Source organism: Chiloscyllium plagiosum, chromosome 26 (assembly GCF_004010195.1).
Source record: "Chiloscyllium plagiosum isolate BGI_BamShark_2017 chromosome 26, ASM401019v2, whole genome shotgun sequence".
NCBI lineage: Eukaryota > Metazoa > Chordata > Chondrichthyes > Orectolobiformes > Hemiscylliidae > Chiloscyllium > Chiloscyllium plagiosum.
This window is the reverse complement of record NC_057735.1, coordinates 11,975,778-11,994,574: the sequence shown is the minus strand read 5'-3', so window position 1 is coordinate 11,994,574 and position 18,797 is coordinate 11,975,778. Positions and strand designations below refer to the sequence as shown.

Here is an 18,797-nt window from a genome sequence, read left to right as displayed (position 1 = left end):
GCGCTCTAAAAGCTAGTGCTTCCAAATAAACCTGTTGGACTATAATCTGGTGTTGTGTGATTTTTAACTAGGTTTATTTGAAATCGCACAAGCTTTCGGAGCGCAGCTCCTTCACCGGGTCACCACTGTAACATTCAGGGTTCCTGTAAAGTATCTGCACTGTATCAACCAAGGTCTGACGTAATGTCTGGGCCCCCGGGAATGGGGGCGTGGCGGAGGAGATGATTGACAAGGGGGACTCTGGCCGCACCGCCCCCTCCCCTTGGACGAGCCTCCTTCCCACCGGCCAATGGGCAGCGAGAGAACCGGGCGAGCCTCTCTCACGTGACGCGGACGCTGCCAGCATGGAAGGAGCGAGCGCGTGACAGCGGGAGAGGCAGAGCGCGCGGAGTCCGGGCACACTCTTCACCTCCAGAGCGATGCAGTGACTCCGACTCTCAGACAACTGCAGTAGCAACGACAAAAAAAAAGTGAAATTTGCAAAATATTACAACAGTGCAACGACAGAGGGGGCGGCAGATGTTTCTTACGGCTGCATTGCGTTCCCTGCGGAAAATCAGGTCAGAGAACAACATTTCAAAATAACAATACTGCACGCCAAACGCATCTTAAACTAGTAAAGCGAATGGTGACAATCGTAAGCGATGTGTTTATTTCTTTGGCACCTAGGGTTTTAGAGTTGTTCAAGTTGTGGTCAGATTTCTATTTAAATACCTTAAACCACGTCATAGTTCGGAAAAGAAAGTTTTTTTTCGTGTTTGATTCCATTGGAATGACAAGTTCCTTCAAAAGAAAAAAAAAACGTGCTTTTAATTGTTTCTTTCTCGATGCCAGACGGAAGGAGGAAATTATTTTGCAACTTTTTTTTTGCTTCCCCTCCCCCTTTTAATGTAATTCGAGACTACGGAGGCCGATGTCTTTTGCTGTGACTGACAGCCACGAGGGCCAATGGGCTGCCGTTACCTTGGCAAGTTGGCGGACCGGTCCAGCAGACGGCCAATGGGCACCGGCGAGGGGCGGGCCCTGTGACTGAGTGGCTGATGCAATGTAAACCTCGAGCTGTCACAAGGCAATTCAGCACTAACCTTTCCTGAGACAAGGGAGTGTTATGTTAGTACAAGTACCTTTAACAAGAGGGAGGTAAAAAGGCACATTGCTTCAGCCTTTGTAGATTTAAATAACCAAGAAGACCAGGGTTTATTTTATCATTTCTTTTCTCAAATATTTTCAGTGTAGTTTTGGTTTAGGGAGAGATGGAGGGGCACACGCATCAAGATTTCATCACACTTTGAAAATGATTGTTTTTATTTCTATGAAATACATTCAGCATCAAAATTGACCTCCATACCTTATTTTGCAATAGCCAAATCTGCAGCCTTACATGTGTTGCCAGAATAGGAGGCTTCATTGCAAAAAACACATGCTGCATTACATGACTGTTTATGTCCTTATAGAAATTAATTGCTCACAGAAATTGTTGGAACTCTGCAAAAAAGTGCAAATTTATTTTACTGTTCTCGCTGAAGACTGATATGATAGCATAACTGAGTTTGTTCACATTTTCAAGGATTTTACACATTGCCAACTAACCTGATTTAAAATAAAAAAAAAATTCTCTTTGTCCTCTTTGTGTCAGTTGCCACGTACTTTAATGTGATCCAGAATACAGGCAGATAGACATTGAGATTTCTCATAGGACTACTGTGTAGCCAATTTGCACAGGTTTGTGTCTGTAACCTGAGTTGCTTCTCCTATTAGAATCATAGAGATGTACAGCATGGAAACAGACCCTTCGGTCCAACCCGTCCATGCCGACCAGATATCACAACCCAATCTGGTCCCACCTGCCAGCACCCGGCACATATCCCTCCAAACCCTTCCTTATTCATATACCCATCCAAATGCCTCTTAAATGTTGCAATTGCACCAGCCTCCACCACTTCCTCTGGCAGCTCATTCCATACACGTACCACTCTCTGTGTGAAAACGTTGCACCTTAGGTCTCTTTCATATCTTTCCCCTCTCACCCTAAACCTATTCCCTCTAGCTCTTGACTCCCTGACCCCAGGGAAAAGACTTTATCTCTTTATCCTATCCATGCCCCTCATACTTTTGTAAACCTCTATAAGGTAACCCCTCAGCCTCCAATGCTCCAGGGAAAACATCCCCAGCCTGTTCAGCCTCTCCCTATAGCTCAAATCCTCCAATGCTGGCAACATCCTTGTAAATCTTTTCTGAACCCTTTCAAGTTTCACAACATCTTTCCAAAAGGAAGGAGACCAGAATTGCATGCAACATTCCAACAGTGGCCTAACCAGTGTGCTGTACAGCCGCAACATGACCTCCCAACTCCTGTACTCAATACTCTGACCAATAAAGGAAAGCATACCAAACACCTTCTTCACTATCCTATCTACATGTACCTCCCATTTTGGTGTCATCTGCAAACTTACCAACTGTGTACCTGTTGTGCTCACATCAAAATCATTTATGTAAATAACAAAAAGTAGAGGATCCAGCACCGATCCTTGTGGCACTCCACTGGTCACAGGCCTCCAGTCTGAAAAACAACCCTCCATCGCCACTCTCCGTCTTCTACCTTTGAGCCAGTTCTGTATCCAAATGGCTAGTTCTCCCTATATTCCATGAGATCTAACCTTGCTAACCAGTCTCCCATGGGGAACCTTGACGAATGCCTTACTGATGTCCATATAGATCACATCTACCACTCTGCCCTCATCAAACCTCTTTGTTACTTCTTCAAAAAACTCAATCAAGTTTGTGAGATATGATTTCCCACGCACAAAGCCATGTTGACTATCCCTAATCAGTCCTTGCCTTTCTAAATACATGGACATCCTCTCCCTCAAGATTCCCTCCGACAACTTGCCCACCACCGATGTCAGGCTCACTGGTCTATAGTTCCCTGGCTTGTCCTTACCACCCTTCTTAAACAGTGGCACCACGTTTGCCAACCTCCAGTCTTCTGGCACCTCACCTGTGACTATTGATGATACAAATATCTCAGCAAGAGGCCCAGCAATCCTTTCTCTAGCTTCCTGCAGAGTTCTAGGGTACAACCTGATCAGGTCCTGGGGATTTATCCACCTTTATTGTACCCTTTCCAACTGCCTTTTTTTTTTGCTTAGTCTCATTTTTATGTCCTTTTTCCTGTTGATGGGAAAGTTTGTCACTGTTGTTTTGATTATCCTCCTCCAGTTGGTGTATAAATTAATTCTTACAAGATTGGAAGAAGTGCATTGTTAAAACCAGTGTCATTGGATTTTCACTCATTGGAGATTTTCTTGGCGTCAGATACATTTGCAAACAGCCATTGCATCTCTCAGTGTCCAGAGTGTGATACTTGAGCTGCTGTAAGGGTTCAGACTTGAATAGATTTAGTAATAATGCTGGCAAAGAATTATAAAATTGAGTATAGGATTACAAAATTGTTTGACTACCTTTATTGAAAAATGTTTCAAAATCACCAAGGTTATGAATAGCACTAATAGCTGATGGATGGATTAATGATATCTCACAGGGCCTATCCGTGAAAACCAAAACTGAAGGCCGATTAAATTTAAATTTAAATTCAATTGTGTCCTCATTTTATAAATATCTCTTAGAAGCTGAATCCTTTCAATCCTTTCTGGGGTTTATCTTTTTAACGACTGGAACACTGGCCTTTTACAGATGTGTGTATGAACATAATGGATTTGAAGCAGAAGGAGGCCATTCGGCTCTTTGACTCTGCTCAAACATTCACTGACATTATGGCTGATTCGATATTTTGAATTCCACACTACCATCTATCTACGATAATTCTTGTTAGACAAAGACATACCTTAAAAATATTCAGTGACTACCTTAGAAAGATGTCAAAGGGTAAGTTTCAAAGTCTCGCAGCCCTCTCAGAAAATGATATCTTAACATCTCTGTCCTAAAGGGGCAACCCCTAATTTTTAAGCAATGTCCCTGAGTTCTGGGCTCAGCAACAAGGCGAAATACCTTCTACACACCCACTTTGTCCAGACCATTTAGGATCATATATACTTCAATTAAGTCACTCCTTCATCTTCTGAACTCCAGTAGAAACCAGACCAGTGTGTTCAACCTACTCATAGGTATTAATCTAGTTAACTTCCTCTAAACTGCCTCCACCACATTTTCATCCTTCCTTTAAATAATAGACAATAGGTGCAGGAGTAGGCCATTCTGCCCTTTGAGCCTGCACCACCATTCAATATGATCATGGCTGCTCATCCTTACTCAGTATCCTGTTCCTGCCTTATCTCCATAACCCTTGATTCCACTATCCTTGAGAGCTCTATTCAACTCTTTCTTAAATGAATCCTGAGACTGCACCTCCACTGCCCTCTGGGACAGAGCATTCCACACAGCCACCACTCTCTGGGTGAAGAGGTTTCTCTTCATCTCTGTCCTAAATAGTCTACCCCGTATTTTTCAGCTGTGTCCTCTGGTTCAGCACTCACCCATCACCGGAAACATGTTTCCTGCTTCCAGAGTGTCCAATCCTTTAATAATCTTGTATGTCTCAATCAGATCCCCTCTCAGTCTTCTAAACTCAAGAGTATACAAGCCCAGTCGCTCCAGTCTTTCAGCGTAAGGTCGTCCCGCCATTCCAGGAATTGACCTCGTGAACCTACACTGCACTCCCTCAAAAGCCGGAAATTGGAGATCAGAACTGCACACAGTACTCCAGGTGTGGCCTCACCAGGCCTTGTACAGCTGCAGAAGAACCTCTTTGCTTCTATACTCAATCCCTCTTGTTATGAAGGCCAGCATGCTATCAGCCTTCTTCACTATCTGCTGTACCTGCATGCTTACCTTCATTGACTGGTGTACAAGAACACCCAGATCTCTTTGTACTGCCCCTTTACCTTAATTGATTCCATTTAGGTAGTATTCTGCCTTCCTGTTCTTGCCACCAAAGTGGATAACCATACATTTATCCACATTAAACTGCATCTGACCACTCACCTAACCTGTCCAGGTCACCCCGTAATTTCCTAACATCCTCATCACATTTAATTCTGCCACCCAGCTTAGTATCATCAGCAAACTTGCTAATGTTATTACTAATACCATCTTCTATATCATTAATATATATTGTAAAAAGCCGCAGTCCCAGCACTGATCCCTGCGGTACCCCACTGGTCACTGCCTGCCATTCCAAAATGGAGCCGTTTATCACTACTCTTTGTTTCCTATCAGCCAACCAATTTTCAATCCAAGTTAGTACTTTGCCCTCAATACCATGCGCCCTAAATTTACTCACTAACTTCCTATGTGGGACTTTATCAAAAACTTTCTGAAAGTCCAGGTACACTACATCTATTGGATCACCCTCGTCCATCTTCAGAGTTACATCCTCAAAAAATTCCAGAAGATTAGTCAAGCATGATTCCCCCTTCATAATTCCATGCTGACTCTGACCTATCCTGTTACTACTATCCAGATGTGTCGTAATTTCATCCTTTGTAATAGACTCCAGCATCTTTCCCACCACTGAGGTCAGACTAACTGGTCTATAATTACCTGCTTTCTCTCTCCCACCTTTCTTAAAAAGTGGTACAACATTAGTCACCCTCCAATCCGCTGGAACTGATCCCAAATCTATCGAACTTTGGAAAATAATCACCAACACATCCACGATTTCTCGAGCCACCTCCTTCACTTTCCTGGGATGTAGACCATCAGGCCCCGGAGACATAACAACCTTCAGACCTAACAGTCTCTCCAACGCCAATTCCTGGCAAATATAAATTCCCTTAAGTTCAGGTCCTTCAGCCACTGTTAGCACAGGGACATTGCTTGTGTCTTCCCTAGTGAACACAGATCTGAAGTACCAATTCAATTCTTCTGCAATTTCTTTGTTCCCGATAGTATATTCCCCTGTTTCTGTCTTCAAGGGCCCAATTTTAGTCTTAATCATTTTTTTGTCTTTCACATACCTAAAAAAACTTTTACTATCCTCCTTTATATTATTGGCCAGTTTACCTTCGTACCTCATTTTTTCTCTGCGTATTTCCTTCTTAGTAATCCTCTGTTGTTCTTTAAAAGCTTCCCAGTCCTCCGTTTTCCCACTTATCTTTGCTATGTTATACTTTTTCCCGTTTAACTTTATATGTTTCTTAACTTCCCTCGTCAGCCATGGCCACCCATGCCTCCTCCTAGGATCTTTCTTCCTTTTTGGAATGAACTGATCCTTCATCTTCTGCATTATACACAGAACTATCTGCCATTGTTCCTCCACTGTCATCCCTGCATAGGTATTGCACCATTGAACTTTGGCCAGCTCCTCCCTCATAGCTCCATAGTTCCTTTTATAAGGAGATCAAATGTTCACACAGTACATAATAGGTGATCTCATTAATGCTAGGAGAAAGTGAGGACTGCAGATGCTGGAGATCAGAGCTGAAAATGTGTAGCTGGAAAAGCGCAGCAGGTCAGGCAGCATCCAAGGAGCAGGAGAATCGACCATTCGGGCATGAGCCCTTCAGCCGATGAGCCGATCTCATTAATGCCCTGTGTAACTGATGCATGATACCGTTACTTCTATATTCAGTTCCTCTTGTGATAAAGGGTAGCATTCCATGAACTTTCTTAATTACATTCTGTACCTGAATACTAAGATTTTGTAAAAACCAAAAGAACTGTGGATACTGTAAATCAGAAACAAAAATAGAGATTACTGGAAACATTCAGCAGGTCTGACAGCAGCTGTGGGAAGAAATCAGAGTTAATGTTTCAGGGTCAAGTGACCCTTTCCAGGCCCATTCAGCCTCTCCCTATAGCTCAAACCCTCCAGCTCTGGCAACATGCTTGTAAATATTTTTTTGAGCCCTATCAGTTTTCCCAACATCTTTTCTATAGCAGGGAGATCAGAATCCACAAAGATCAAGCTAGCAAATTCAACAGCAGCCAATTTGATGTAATCCCATTTAATCTCACAATATAACAAATTTAGCTATAATCATTATAAACAGCTGAAAATTAATCATTGTCATTTTAGAAATCTAGGTCAATGGTACAAGAGTGAATCAATCTGTCCAATATATAGGTAATTGATGGTAAGGCACAGTGTTCGTAACCAAGAACTTTGTGTCTCCTTTCTACACTGGCCTCTAAAATTGTTCTGCTACCTCATGATTCTCTTTGAACGGTGACTAGGTTGTGATTCAGGGTGACTTTAATCTAACGCAAATATACAAGACTGCAAATGCTGGAAATCTGAAAAAAGAACAAAAAATACTAGAAAAAGATCCACAGATCAGACAGCATCAGTGGGAAGAAACAGAATTTACCTACCAGGGGATGACTTCATATCAGTTCTGATAAATATCTTGGACGTGTCCATAGCTGCTGCCTGTGGAATTAAAAGTACTAACTTTATCTCATCACAGAGGGCAATTGATCAATCAATTGCTTATTTTACACACCAGCTAATTTTATTACCTGTTGTCTTAAATTTCCTGTAATGAAAGCAATTGTTCAAATGTTTGAGATCCAAGCACAAAAACTGCAATGCTCCAGTAACTTGCCAAATAATGTTAATATGCCCACTCTCCACCCATTCTTATTTGCCATTCACCCGGTTAAATTGCAGGTTTGCTGTAATGAAATATCTAACATATTCCAGCCAATATGGTGCAGCAATCAGCAATGCCAGCAGAACAAAAATGGAGCTATAAACAGTAGGAACAATGTCTGAGAAGGTCAAGATCCAAGCAATTCATAGTGATAGGCAGGGTATAAGCTGGCTGGTTGCATGGCTGGACACATGGCCGATGAATTTTAATACTGAGCAGAGAAAAAGTGATACTTTTTGGTTAAAAGAACAAAGAGGAACCGTAGAAAGTAATGGGTACAATTCCAAAAGGGATGCAGGAATGGAGAAGGCCTGGAATTATACCCTTATTAATAATTTAAGGAGGCAGTTCAGGTTGAGAAAGTGATTACAATGGGATAAAGGACCCTGAGGTTTATAAACAGAGGCATGGAGTACTAAAGCAAGCAATTGAGAGGTTTACAAAATTCTAGTTTTATCTCAGCTGGAGTATAGTGTGCAATATTGGGCAATGGATGTGATGACTATAAGATGGTGTGGGAGGAAAGAAGAAAAGATTTGTGGGAATGGTTTCAAGGATAAGTGACTTCAGTCATGGAGGTAGACTGAAGACTCTGAAATATTCTGTGAGAAGAGATTTGATTGAGATGTTAAAAATCACAAGGTTTCTGGATGAAGTAGATGGGAAGCAATTACTTACTTTGATGGAAGGATTGTGAATTGGAGGACACCAATTTAAGGTTGCTGGTTTTAAAAAAAAATCAACAGTCATGAGTGAAGGGAAACATTTAAGTGACAATTAGGATCTGGAATTTGTTACCTGAGAGTGTGACAGAGGTAGATTCATTTGTGCCTTTGAAATGGGAGTTGTATAATTATCTGGAGAGAAATTTGCAGATACAAGGGTGGGGTGTATAACTAGTTCTTGCAGGAAACTGCCAGAGGCATGATGCGCCTAATGGCCTCCTTTTGTGCTGTAACTATGGTTACGCTATTTTATAAGTTGCAAGTGACTTGAAAGGAGATTTACCAGAATGAAACATGAACTCCAAAGGTTGAATTATGAGGGAGAAAATATATGAATTGGAGTTCTATTCCCTCAAGTTTAGGATGTTAAGAGTGATTTGATTAAAACTTTGGCATTATTAAGCAAAACAGATCAGGTAGATGAAACTGTTCACTGGTTGGGGAGTTAAGGACTTGGAGGCATAGTCTAAAAATTAGAACCAGTCCTTTCAGGAAGTAAATTAGGAAGCAAGGTTCATGAGCATACGGCAGTAGAAATTTTGAACTTTCTTCTGAAAAAATATATTTTTGCTAGATTAGTTGCAAATTTAAAATCTGATGTGGAGGTGCCAGTGTTGGGCTGGGGTGGACTAGGTCAGAAGTCACACGGCACAACAGGTTTATTTTAAATCACTTTTCGAGCACTGCCCGTTTGTCTAATGTAGTGTTTGTTACAGTTCTTGCAAAGTATTTTGTTCATGACATTAGTTTTGCTTGTTGTCTGTGTAGGGTCTTTCAAGTTCATTAGCTGCTATTTTAGTTTGTGGCCCACCATGATGCCAGGGGGTCTGAGTAGTCTGGCAGTCATTTCGAAGATGCTTTTGATGAAGGGGAGAGTGGCTCGGGTTTCTGAATGCGTTTTGTCTCCTTGTTTGGGTTTGTTGCTGAGAAATCGGCGGAATGTGTTCATTGGGTATCAGTTGTTTTTGAATACACTGTATAGGTGATTTTCCTCTGCTGTACCTAGTTCCTTTGTGCTGCAGTGTGTGGTGGCTCATTGAAACAATGTTCTAATGCAGCTTTGTTTGTGGATGTTGGTATGATTGCTTCTGTAGTTCAGTATTTGGTCCGTATGTCTTGTTTTCCTGGAGACATATGCTTGAAGTTCACCATTTGCTCTACTGCAATATCTAGGAATGGCCGTTTGTTGTTGTTTTCCTCCCTTCAGTGAATTTTATGCCAGTAAAGGTATTGTTGATAGTCTTGAAGGTTTCCTCTAATTTGTTTCATTTCATGATGACAAAGGGGTCATCCACGTAGCAGACCCAGCGTTTGGGTTGGATGGTTGGCAGAGCTGTCAACTGCTAAGAACCCTAATATCAGAGACTCCATGGGTGTTCTGTTGGTTTGTCTGTAGGTTTTGTTGTTGAAGGTGAGGAGGGTGGTAAGGCATAGGTCCACTAGGTTGATGATATTGTCCTTGCTGATGAAGTTGATGGTGTTTGGTGTATGTGTCTTTGGTTCTTTTAATAATGTAGTGCTTCCTTGGCCAGGTTGATGTTGATGGATGTGAACAGTGCTGTTACGTCAAAGGAGACCACCATTTCATCCTCTTCTATCTTGGTGGCTTTGATGGTCTTCAGGAATTCTTAGATGGAGTGGTTGGAGTGGCGTGAGTCTTCTCCTAAGTGTTTGAGTCTTTGGTGTAGCTCCTTGACTAATCTGTAAGTTGGTGTTCCAACGAGACTGTGGGTATGAGGGGGGCTCCTGGTTTGTGAATTTAAGGTAAGCCGTGGAAGCGTGGTGTGTTAGATCTATCTGGTTTCATTTTTTTTGGAAGTCGGTCTTATTTATTTCTCCAAGCCAAACATTGACACATACAAGAACACCAAGAAGCATGGCATTCTAACTGGAACTCTGTCAACAAACACACTGACTTGGATCCCATTTACCATTCCCTGAGAAAACGAACAGGAAATGACATCACAGTAAATGACATCACTAATCCAAGGAAACCTAAACACATAAATAAAAAGCAAGCCATACTACTAGTGCTTCACTGAAGCCTCGCTGATGATCTTACTTCGTATGGTGATGAAAAGTCTGAAAACAAATCTTCCAGCTCAGCAAGCAAATTTACATCCAGAACCTCAACCTGAGCTACAAATTTTCTCAAAACCTGCTATTCCCTGACCGGGAGGAAACATTTCAGTCTGCTGATTATTGCACAGTGTCCGTTCATCTGTTGTCGTAGCATGGTCTTGCCAATATTCCATTCCTCAGAGTATGAGGTAGACCACATTGGCCGAGTCACATGAGTACATACCTTGTACCTGGTGGGTGATCTTCCCAGCCCCCTAAGTGATGGTAGTATCCATGTTGATGATCTAGCATATCTTGCAGAGGTCAATGTGGCAGGATTGTGTGTGTAGTAGTTGCTATTGTTCTGAATGCTGGGTAGTTTGCTGTGAATGATGGTCTGTTTGAGAATTGGCAGTTGTTTGAAGACAAGAAATTAAGGCGTAGGGATGTCTTTGGTGAGGTATTCCTCATCATCAATGACCTGTTGAAGGCTGTGAAGAACATGACGTAGTTTCTCTGCTCCTGAGAAGTACTATCGGTCATGTCCTATGTCTGTCTTCTGAGGAGGTTGTTGCGGATTTTCAATGTGGTACATCCAAACTGGCAATTGATGAGCAGAGCACAGTATTGCATTCTTATGAATCTGTGATTGATAGATCTTTGACCAATGGTGTTAAGGAATCTGAGGTGAAGGAATGAGTATAGAACTAGGTTGTAAGTTACTCATGATCTCATTAAATGATGGACAGCTTCAATGGGCTAACCTCCTATTCTGGTAGTTCTGAGAATCATAAGAACTGTGACTACTGGAATAATTTAAGAAGCCCATAGATGTTATATGCAGAGAATTCTGGATGGATGAATGAAACATTTGAAATTAAAATTCTAACAACTCTTAATGAAACCCTTGTCAATTATTGGTAAAAATCCATCAGGTTTGCTAATGTCCTTTAGGGAAGGAAACTGCCACCCCTACCTGGTTTTCATGTGACTCCAGACCTACAGCAATGTTGTTGATTCTTAACAAAATTAGGGATGAGTAATAAATGCTGACCGAGGCAGGAACGCCCTCATCCCATGATTGAATTTTAAAAAGCCTAGAATCATTGAATCATATAGCACAGAAAAAGTCTGTTGGCATATCATGTCTGCACTGACAAAAACTACGCTACGTCTACGTTAATCCCACTTTCTAGCACTTAGAGTCATAGAGATGTACAGCATGGAAGCAGACCCTTCGGTCCAAATCGTCCTTACCGAATAGATATGCCAACCGAATCTAGTCCCACCTGCCAGTACCTGGCCCATACCCCTCCAAACCCTTCCTATTCATATATCCATCCAGGTGCCTTTTAAATGTTGCCATTGTACCAGCCTCCACCACTTCCTGTGGCAGCTCATTCCACACACGCACCACTCTCTGTGTGAAAGAGTTGCCCCTCAGGTTTCTTATACCTTTCCCCTCTCACCCTAAACCTATGTCCTCTAGTTCTGGATTTCCCCACCCCAGGGAAAAGACCTTGTCTGTTTATCATGTCCATGCCCCTCATGATTTTATAAACATCTATAAGGTCATCCCTCAGCCTCCGACGCTGCAGGGAAAACAGCGCTGGCCTGTTCAACCTCTCCCTAAAGCTCAAAACCTCCAACCCTGGCAACATCCTTGTAAATCTTTTCTGAACCTTTTCAAGTTTAAAACTTCTCCTTCTGATAGGAAGGAAATCAAAATTGCACACAATATTCCAACAGTGGCCTAACCAATGTCCTGTTCAGCTGCAACATGATCTCCCAACTCCTGTACTCAGTACTCTGACCAATAAAAGAAAGCATACCAAACGCCGCCTTCACTATCCTATCTACCTGCGATTCTACATTCAAGGAGCTATGAACCTGCAGTCCAAGGTCTCTTTGTTCAGCCACACTCCCCAGGACCTTACCATTAAGTGTACAAGTCCTGTTAAGATTTGCTTTCCTAAAATGCAACATCTCACATTTATCTAAATTAAACTCCATCTGCCACTTCTCAGCCCATTGGCCCATCTGATCAAGATCCCTTTGTAATCTGAGGTAACCTTCTTCGCTCCCACTACACCTCCAATTTTGGTATCATCCACAAACTTACTAACTGTACCTCATAAGCTCACATCCAAATAATTTATATAAATGATGAAAAGTAGTGGACCCAGCACCGATCCTTGTGGCACTCCACTGGTCACAGGTCTCCAGTCTTAAAAACAATCCTCCACCACTACCCTCTGTCTTCTACTTTTGAGCCAGTTCTGTACGAATGCCTTACTGAAGTCCATATAGATCACGTCTACCGCTCTGTCCTCATCAATCCTCTTTGTTACATCTTCAAAAAAAACTCAATCATGTTTGTGAGACATGATTTCCCATGCACAAAGTCATCCCTAATCAGTCCTTGCCTTTCCAAATACATGTACATCCCCTTTACCTCAGGATTCCCTCCAACAACGTGCCCATCACCAATGTCAGGCTGACTGGTCTATAGTTCCCTGGCTTGTCCTTGCCACCTTTCGTTAACAGGGGTACCACATGAGCCAACCCCCAGTCTTCTGGCACCTCACCTATGACTATTGATGATACAAATATATCAGCAAGAAGCCCTACAATCATTTTCCTAGCTTCCCACAGAGTTCTAGGGTACACCTGATCAAGTCCTAGGGATTTATCCACTTTTATGTGTTTCAAGACATCCAGCACTTCCTCCTCTGTAATATGGACATTTTTCAAGATGGATCATACCCTTGAATGTTATGGCATTTCAAGTGCTTATTCAAGTACTTTTTAAACATTGAGGTTTTCTGCCTCAGCTATCCTTTCTAGCAGTACATTCCAGATTTCCAGCACCTGGGTGAAAAAAAATCCTCAAATCCTCTCTAAACTTTTTGCCATTCACCTTAAAATTATGCACTCTCATGTCTATGATGTTAGGAGCAGAAATTATCATCAGACTGGAACTGTTGTACTTGCGCTCGCTTGCATGGTATGCTAAGTACTATGCAATAAGTTATACGTGATCACATTATGGATATTTATCACAACCTGTGTTTTTTGGATGGCTATCCTAAGGAGTGTTTCACAACATGGTACGTTTGGACTTTGTAACAGACATCTTTTCTAAACCTTATGACTACTACATTCAGTATTGATAATGTTGGCAAGTGAGTGAATGGATAAGTGCCCTCAAAAAGCTAGAGAGAGCACAGGTGGGATGTATTATTAACTTAATATTCAAATCTCTTGTGAATTTACATTAGCTGTAGTTCAGATTTTTCTGGAACCACATTTTATTTGTTATGTAGAGGCCAGACCCCCTCAAACTATTTTAAGAATGTAGCCTAGACCTTAACTATTTCTGATTTCAAAGGCAGATGTGTAGTGGATATTCCTGGTGTGATGCAGCTGGTCAAACCACTCGGCTTTAAGCAAAACGGAATTTATTTAAATGCTACAGTTGAAACACAATCAAAAGAAAGTGGAATTTAGAATAACTTAACTATTGAAACTGATCTGACAGTAACTATTACTAAGTAACTGTTCCAATGTGAGAATCAGTCAGTAATCATTTACTGAAGGTTGCAATGTTCCTGGACTCCAGCATCTTGTGACTGCCACAGCTCAACCAAATGAGAAAAAACCTGAACTGGTAGAACTGCCCACTTCCCTGCCACTGTTAAATAGATTCTTTGTAGACCCGTCGGCACCTCTACCTTTACGACCTCCAACGGGCAAAATAATCTTGTTAAAGAGACAGCATTTTTGCTATTGACAGTTTTGATCTACATTTTGGTTATTGAATTATTCTGCAAAGTGTTTCATTCAATAACTTGCAACATTTGGATGTGGGTGTTTTTAGCTTCTGATCTTCTACAAGCATTTGCTGAAGCATGTTGCTCTCCATCTGGTTATTAACTGGAGACAGGCACACCTGCTGAATTACTAACCTTTTTTTTATAGTGCCTGTACATGCAGTAAACAAAAGGAATACCAAGAATGTTGCTTCAATTCAGTGCTGAAAGTATGCATTACTTAATTATTAAAATGAGTTTCATTCCTCTACCGATGATAATGTCTCTTCGTAAGTGTGTCAGTCATTGTCCAGTGCCTGTGGTCAGCCTTCATTTGCAGGTGGCACAGTAAGGGGATGTGATCTTCTGTTCACTTGATTTCCACTTTTCCTTCAATTTCTTCACAGAATGTGGGTGTCGCTAGCTTGGCCAGAATTTACTGCCCGTACCTAATTACCCTTGAAGGTGTTAGAGAATTACCTTCTCAAACCATTGCTGTCCATATAATACACATACCCAACCAGAACTGTAACCCACCAGCAGTGAAGAAACATTAATATAGTTCCAAGTCGGGAAGGTGTGTGGATTGAAGAAGAACTTGCACACATTGATGTCCCCAAGAATCTGTTGCACTTGTCCTTCCGGGCAGTAGAGATTGTGGGTTTGGAAGTTGCTATCTGAAGAGTCTTGGTGAATTTCTGCTATACCTTTTTGGAAATAGTACACACTGCTGCCACTGTGTGTGGTTGGTGTGGGTGGGGGGATGAACATTTAGAATGGCGGTTGGGGCAGCAATTGAGCAGACTGCTTTGTTCTGAATGACGCCCTGCCTTTTGAGTGTTGCTGGAGTTCCATTCATCCAGACAAGTGGGTAGTGTCTCATCATCCTTACCTGTACGTTGTAGGTGATGGATATGCATTCTTTCTAAGTCAAAAATAATCGATGTGGCTCAGTGGTTAGCACTGCCTCACAGCGTCAGGGACCTGACTTCAATTCCACCCTCGGGTGACTGCGCGGAGTTTGCATGTTCTCCCTGTGTCTGTTCTCCCTGCTTCAGTTTCCTCCCACAATCCAAAGGTGTACAGGTTGGGTGGGTTGGCCATGCTAACTTGCCCATGTGCACAGGGGTGTAGGTTAGGTGGATTAGCCATGGGAAGAACAGAGTTAGTACGGGGTGGAGGACTGGGCCTAGGTGGGATGCTCTTCAGAGGGTTGATGTCAACATGATGGGCGAATGGTCTGCTTCCACACTGCTAGGATTCTAAGAATAATCCCCATATAACATTGTTTTTCTACAGTTTTTCCCTCAAAATGTGGGGCTAATTGTAGCATCTTTATTGCTACTTGGCCTGGCATTAACTAATTCATAATAGAGTGATGCTGGAAAAGCACAGTAGTTGAGGCAGCATCCGAGGAGCAGGATTAATTAATTCAACATAGATTGACTTGTTGCATTATAATTTTAGACATTGGTGATGAGTGAGTGCTGTTCACATGGTCATATTGTCATGCTATTTCTCAGTTGTGTTGTAGTTCTTGGTAGTTTCCTGTTTCATGCTGAGTCTGTTGCCACAGCAGCTGAATACAATTAACGCTTTCAAAACACCTGGACTGAAGAGAACTAAAATTAGTCTGGATCCTGTTGGCAGTCCAGTGGCCCCTGACTATTGTGATTACTCACATGCACAGAGGCCCAGACCACTTTTTCTGGTGGTTTTTAACTTGATTGAAGAGAGGAGAAAGTCTAGTCATCTAAAAAGATGTCCCGTTGAAAATATAAGATGTTTATCTCAAATCCAGGATTAGACTGTATCAAGCTAGAAAATTCTGATATTTCTCACTGAAATAATTGCCTTTAATTTTAACATTTCTTAAAAATGGTTTGGGTTTAGTAGTGCTATATATGACATAGCCCCTAGAATTTATCGAATGGCAGAATCATACAGTGTTGAATGAGACAATTTGGCCCATCATGACATTGTGTAGGCTTCTTCAAAGAAATGTTCAATCAGTCTCTTTCCCCTACCTCCTCATAGCCGTGCAGTCTTTCTTTCTCCTTCAAGTATTTATCAGGTTTCCCGTTGAAAGATACATTGAATCTTTTTCCGTAATCTTTTTCACAAAGTAAATCATCACTCATTGAGAGAAACAAATTCCTTCTGCTGTCTCTTTTTTTTGCCCTGTTTTCCTTAAACCCACCTCCTCTGCTTGCTGATACTCCTGTCCTTGGAAACCCATTGCTCAGCTGTGTAACTCTGCAGACAAAATGTTTCCTCTGTTTGGGAAAGGTGTGTTAAAGAGAACGAAAAGGATAGAAAAGGTGGAAGAAAATAAAAATTCTATGCTGACTTTATTGCACAAGGCTTTGCAACTAGATTCATTAGAGGAGGTGTGGACACAAGCTCTCTTGAAAGTACAAAAATATTTCACGAAGATATAAGTATATTACATTATTTATATAAATGATTTGGATGTGAACGTAGGAGGTATAGTTAGTAAGTTTACAGATTACACCAAAATTGGTGGTGTAGTGGAGATCCAAGAAGGTTACTTCAGAGTACAATGGGACCTTCATCAAATGGGCCAAAGGGTGGCAGATGGTGTTTAATTTAGATAAAGTGAGGTGTTACGTTTTGGAAAGGCAAATCAGGACACGACTTATACACTTAATGGTAAGGTCCTGGGGAGTGTTGCTGGACAAAGAGACCTTGGAATGCAGGTTCATAGTTCCTTGAAAGTGAAGTCGCAGGTAGACAGGACAGTTAAGAAGGCATTTGGTATACATGCTTTAATTGGTCAGTGTATTGAGTATCGGAGTTGGGAGGTCATGTTGCGGCTGTACAGGACATTGGTTAGGCCACTTTTGGAATACTCTATAAAATTATGGTATCCCTGCTATGGGAAGAAAGTTGTGAAACTTGAAGGAATTCAGAACAGGTTTACAAGGATTTTGCCAGGGTTGGAGGGTTTCAGTTGTAGGGAGAGGCTGATTAGCTGGGGCTATTTTCTCTGGAGCGTTGAAGGCTGGTGACCTTAGAAATTTATAAAATGATGAGGGGCATGGATAGGGGGGGGAGCCAAGGTTTTTTTTCCCAGGGGAAGGGAGTCCAAAACTAGAGGGTTTAAGGTGAGAGGGGTAAGATTTAAAAGAGACCTAAAGGACTACATTTTCACGCAGAGGGTGGTGCATGTATAAAATATGTTACCAGAGAAGTGGTGGAGGTTGGTACAATTGTAACATTTAAAAGGATGGGTAAACGAATAGGAAGGGTTTAGACAGACATGGGCCACATGCTGGCAAGTAGGACTAGATTAATTTGGGATATTTGGTTGGCATGGATAAGTTGGACCGAAGGGTGTGTTTCCATGCTGTACATCTCTATGACTCTTAAAATTATTGGATAATCTCACCAGATTACTACCATCTGTGAAAAGCAGTTTTATGATCATTTTGTAACGTGCTGAGAAATTTCTTGTTAATTTTAGCTGACTGGTGACGCAGTTGTCAAGGCAGTTTATTGATTTTGTTTGCATTTTTAATGAGGGTGGAGTGAAGGAGTTCATTCAGTGAAAATCCCTGCACTGGAGAGTTAAATACAAAAGAAATTTGGGGCTAAATTGCACCTTTCCCAGCTCTAATTTTGTTTTTTGATCTCAATATCTGTCACTGTTTCTCTACTTCCTCTGGCTGTGAACAGAACGTCAAGCATTTTCTGGCATATGACAGATATCCAGGACCTTGCATCTTTACTCCATACTGGTTTTAATTTATTAATTAGACAGCATTGACTGAGTCTATTGAGTTGTCCGTCACAAAGCTGCTTTACTAAGTGAGGTAACTGTGGTGGTACCTATCGCATTTCCGACACCCCTCCCCCAAGTCCCTCCTCCCTACCTTTTATCTTAGCCTGCTGGACAAACTTTCCTTATTCCTGAAGAAGGGCTTATGCCCGAAACGTCGACTCTCCTGTTCCTTGGATGCTGCCTGACCTGCTGCGCTTTTCCAGCAACACATTTTCAGCAGTAACTGTGGTGGCATTCAGTTAACTGGAACTGCAATTTTCTGTGAAAATGAGTCCTTAACAATTTGGTCAGATAAACAACTGCATTTATTCTTAAAAATGTCAATGGGGAAAATAATGGGAGTAAAATTTGTGGACAAGTCTTTTTATGACTTGTCAAATGTGAACAGTATGTAGCAAGAGAAAATTAGGAACAAATAAACTGAGCCAGTTTACTTTGTCTGAAGAACTGAAATTGGACAAATCTTTCCTGATGATTGGGGGACTGTCTTGGGAAAGTTAGAAGGGTTAGAGCTTGGGTTCTTCAGTGAATGAACAGTAATTCTATGAAAGCGATTTCCTAGGAAATATCAGTAGCATATAGTGTTGAATCAGTCAAATGCCAATTAGCTAGAAGTTTTTAAAATTTTATGATTGGTTTATTGTTACGTGTACTGAAGTACAATGAAAAGCTTTATTTAAGAGCAGTACAGGTAGATCATAGTAAGCAAGGATGTACAGATCAAAGGTTGTAAAAAAACTTAGACAAAGGCATACATGTTACTATGCACAGGCTGTATGCT

General features: G+C 41.5%; 1 protein-coding gene across 1 annotated transcript in view; it reads left to right on the top strand.

Annotated features, from left to right (window-relative positions):
* Window positions 1-314: 314 nt before the first annotated feature.
* The window catches only part of LOC122563091 (Krueppel-like factor 15), a 37,838-nt gene continuing 19,355 nt past the window's right edge, over window positions 315-18,797 (top strand). Inside the window, exon 1 of the mRNA XM_043716508.1 lies at window positions 315-560. The gene's annotated coding sequence lies outside the window, so the exon portion shown is untranslated. The remainder of the gene's footprint in view (window positions 561-18,797) is intronic.